Below are 5,000 nucleotides of genomic sequence, written 5' to 3' on the forward strand. Positions count from 1 at the left end.
GGTGCGTTACTGGCGTGCAGAGTGCTCGGCCAAAAGAAGTTTGAACTCACAATGAGCAACATAACGGGTAAGAAAAAACTGATGGAGGGTTTTAAGATTGGGGAAACAAGGGTTCATGCTAGAGAGATCACTAACGACGAGCTCATCGTCTCTTTTCTCAATCTGCCCTATTATATCAGAGACAATGATATCTTTTTGAGACTGGATAGCTGGGGGGTAACGCCTATGTCACCTATTAGACGCAGAATGTGGCCAGGCTCTAAGGTGACGGACGGCACTCGATTTCTACGAGTTAAATTCAACGAAAGAGTCCGTTCGCTACCATATTCTACAAAATTTAACACGGTGCTGGGCTCGGAGTATTTCCGGGTAATTCATGACAGGCAGACCAAAATATGTAGGCTCTGCATGCAGCCTGGGCATGTTCAAAGAGAATGCCCTGAGTTCACATGCTACACCTGCGGAGAGCAAGGGCATTTTTCTAGGGAGTGTTCCACACGAAAGACTAACAAATGCAAGGGATGTAAGCGGGCACCGGACAGCTGTGTGTGCCATGTGGAGGTGACAGAAGAGGAGATGGTGGGGACTGCGGAGGAGGTGGAGGAGGAGCAGGAGGAGGAGGAGGTGCAGAGCGACGACGGTACGTCGAGCACTGGCACCGTGGAGGAGGACGTGGACGAGGAGGAGGAGGAGGAGGAGGAGATGGAGGAGGAAGAGGATGATGAGGCTGCTGCGGGGACCTGTGTGAGCGAGCTGAACAAAGAGAGAACGGCGATGACTACGGCTGTAATGAGGCCGAAGCCTGCAGCCTGTATGGCAGAGACTACAGCGGTGAAAGCAGGTGCAGCTGTGGAGCCAGTGACAAGGGCAGGTGCAGCAGTGGAGCCAGTGACAGCGCCAGGTGCAGCTACGGCGCCAGCGAAAGAGGCAGGTGCAGTTGTGGAGCCAGTGACAAGGGCAGGTGCAGGGGTGGAGCCAGTGACAGCAGCAGGCGTGGTGGTGAAGCCACGGAGGACGACCGATGCAGGGAGGAGAACTGAAATAGTGGAGGTGCCGGAGACGGCGTCCAGCCAGATTGATCTGAGTGGGCCAAGGCTGGTGCCCAGCCAGCCAGAGCTAAAGGTGGGAGAGGCACGAGCCAGTGCCAGGCTGAAGGAGCAAGTCCAGACCAAGCCGGGCAAGGCCCGAGTGGGGAGACTGGTTGCGAGGAAACCGAAGGCGGTGCTATTGGAAGACGCAGAGGTAGAGCTGCGAAAGAGGGCTGAGGAAAAGGCGGCGATGGGGTCTTCCCTGGACAGCTTTGTTCCTCAAGACATTGGGAACTGCGGCTCCCCGCTGCTATTAAGTGACCCCTCGGACTCAGACATGGACATCGAGAAGGGCCAAAGGGTGAGGAAAAGGGATGGAGAGATTATAAAAGGGTCTGATAATCGGAATAAAGCACTGAAAAAATAACACCATGTTTTGTTTTGCTATGCTTTATGTGCCTTTACTGACAGCCCTCATGGCCTTTGACTCTCAGTCTTTTCTTTCTTTTAATGCCAATGGCTTAAAAGACCCAGGTAAAATGAGAGCAGTGTTTGATAGGAACAAACATGTGGACATAATTTGTCTTCAAGAAACTGGGTGGGACCTAAAGGCTGTCAGCCATGCTCAAAAACTGTGGAAAGGGGTGATTTACTCCCAGGAGGGTATTGGGCGAGCACGAGGGGTCGCAGTACTAATTAGCAGAAAACTTAGTACTAGTAGTAAATGTGTATATAGAGCTAGCAATGGCAAGTGTGTGATAGTGGATATATTAATAAATAGTGATATAATTAGACTGATTAATATACATGCGCCCAGTATTGAGGAGGAACGCAGAAACTTCTTCGGAAGTCTGAACAAGTGGATAAATAATAATACTATTATTCTAGGGGACTATAATATCACGCTTAGTAGTAGTGACAATTATAATGATAAATTTAGGTGTGACACGAGTAGAACTGCACTCAAAGATATCATGATAGAAAAAAACTTAATGGATGTATGGAGGGTAATTAACCCTAGGACAAGGGGTTATTCTAGAAGACAGGTTGTCCTGGGCAAGTTAAAACAAACCCGAATAGACCTGGGCCTGGTGGCTTCGGGTCTAGTTAAACGGGTTACTGACATGAAGTATGTGTTTAATGCATGGAGCGATCACGCGTACGTGGATTTAAAATTTGGTGACAGCACGGCTAAAAAAGGCAAGGGCACATGGTGCTATAATAACAGTTTGTTGGAGGACACAGCGTATAAGAATAAAGTAAAGAAATTACTAACCCAAAGTGCATATGACATGCCATATGTAGATAATAAAATAGAATACTGGGAGGAAATTAAATTAAGAATAAAGAAAATAAGCATTAGTTATAGTAAGAATAAAAAATGGGAAGAGAAAAGAGAGGAGAGCATGTTAAATGATTTATTAAACAAGGAATTAGAGAAGATGGAGCTAGATACAAATTATAATAGTGAAAACTATGAATTATATAGGAATAAACTGACGGATATTGAGACCAAACGTTGCAAGGGCGCCGCGGTCAGGAGTAGGTCGCAGTTCCTGCTTGAAGGGGAAAAAAGCACGGGTTTTTTTCTGGGGCTGGAGAGGATAAAACAAGAGAAGCAATATATAAATCAACTGGTGAGCAGCGAGGACCTAGTATGCACTGAAAGCAAGGACCTTTTAAAAATAGTAAAAGACTACTATAGTGAGCTGTATAAAGGGCAAGGGCCTCTAAAGGAGCACATAGTAAAAATGACGAATCAGATAGGAACCCAAATAAGTGAAAATGATAAAAATTATTGTGACTTGCCTATCTCTAGGCAGGAGATAGAGGCAGTCATAAAAAGCCTTAAACACAATAAGAGCCCAGGTTCTGATGGCCTTACTGCCGAGGTGTATAACGAGTTTTCTGTTTTACTCTCTCCCATTTTGTTACATGTTTTTGATGAGATGGCGAGGCAAAATATCATGCCTGACAAGATATCGGAAGGGATTATCACATTAATATACAAGCAGAAAGGTACAAAAGATAGGCTGGAATATTACAGACCCATAAGCCTGTTAAATACAGATTACAAAATCATAGCAAAGGTGTTGGCTAATAGGATGAGAGAGGTAATTAAAACTATTGTCATTGACACTCAGACCTATAGCATTCCGGATAGGGATATAAGTGATAATATAATTGCAATAAAAAACCTAGTAGATAGTATGAATAGAGAGGGGGGGTGTTTATTAGGGATAGACTTAGAGAAAGCGTTTGACAGGGTGGAACATGAGTTTATGTGGGAGGTATTAAATAAATATGGGTTTGGTGAAAAATACATAAATTGGGTGAAATTATTATATAAAAAGGCTAGAAGCCGCGTTAAGGTCAACGGTTTCTTGACTGATCCTGTGGAGCTGCAGAGGTCCATTAGGCAGGGTTGCCCCCTGTCTGCCATGCTATACAGCCTTGTGGCGGAGCCGTTGGCTTTAAGCATAATTAATGACAATGAAATAGCTGGGATTAAAACCGAGAGAGGGAATATGGTCAAAGTTATTCAATACGCGGATGATATAAATATCTTTTTAAATAACAGTACACATATAGAGAGGGTCATGGTGCATATAAATGACTATGAGATGGCCTCTGGGGCAAAAGTAAACAATTCTAAATCAGAAATAATGGTTTTCAAGGAGGCAGGGTTTGACACAAACAAATGGGGTTTTAAAGTAACTGACGAGGAGAGGAAAATCTTAGGAGTCTATGTAGGGAAAGATGGGGCTAAAGCTAGGGATAGAAACTGGAAGGAAATGATTAAAAAAACTCAAAACATATGTAATCTGTGGAAAGCGCGAGGGCTGAATATCAGAGGAAAGGTAATTGTATCTAATGCTCTAGTTTTGTCCAAAATTAACCATATTCTCGGGTCCTGTGAGCTGCCGGATTGGGCGCTAAATTCACTGAACAGTGTGATCTCCTCGTTTTTGTGGAAGGGGAGGGGAAATATGATTGCTCGCAGGACATTAATAGCTAAAAAAAGGGAGGGGGGTTTAGATCTGATTGACATTAGTGCCAAAAGAGATGCACTTAGGGTCAAATTAATAGGGCGTTTTCTGGATCACTCGAGGCTGCATCCTTGGAAAGATACCTTGGCGGGCTTCCTGGCAGAGTATGGTGAGAGGAGCAGTTACAATTTGTACGCTTTCTCTCCCAGAAATGTTACAGGGGGGTTGCCGGGGTTCTATCGCGAGGTGCTGGAGGCTTGGGACAAGTTTCTGCCCCACCTCAGACCTGACTTTGAATTTAAAGAGCAAGTGATGAAATTACCTTTCCTCAACTCGCCTTTCTTCTCCCATAAGGGCAGGCCCCTCATTTCCAAGGCTCTCCGCGAGGCGGGTTTGTCTACGCTGGGGGGAGTCTGTGGGGGGAGGTGGGGTTTAACTTTCGATAAAACCAAAACATTGATAGCACTGAGAAGGGCGGGAGGGCCTTTTAAGGGAAAGCAAATTACTGAACTGGGGATGAGTGTAAATGACTGTGTGGACGAGAATTGGAGGGCTCTGAAGCAATGTAGTAATCAAGTGCAGGGTGATGCTGTGAGCTTCTTCCTGTGTCAGGGTGAGAGGAATGTGCCAGTCACGCAAATAAAAACTAAAGTGATCTATGATACTCTAATTCAGAAGCTTACTAAAAAACCTGCGTCAGAGCCACACTGGGCTGCTTTGTTCCCTAACAAAGACATAAAATCAATTTGGAGTAACCTGCTTGTTCCTTCCATTCCTCATGCAGTTTTTGATACTGACTTTAAGCTTAGGCACAGGAGGTACTATACCAGTATCGTCCTGCATCAGCTCCACAAACTCAAGTTCCAAAGGTCATGTGCGGTCTGTGGGGTAGAGGATGAGGATTTTGACCATCTCATTTTTAAATGCTCCGCTCTAACTGATATACGGAATTATGTGCGCCAGCTTTTGGGTACGTATTGTG

The sequence above is a fragment of the Anarhichas minor genome, unplaced genomic scaffold (genome assembly GCF_050575085.1).
Source record: "Anarhichas minor isolate MPS153535 unplaced genomic scaffold, ASM5057508v1 ptg000073l, whole genome shotgun sequence".
In the NCBI taxonomy this organism is placed as follows: domain Eukaryota; kingdom Metazoa; phylum Chordata; class Actinopteri; order Perciformes; family Anarhichadidae; genus Anarhichas; species Anarhichas minor.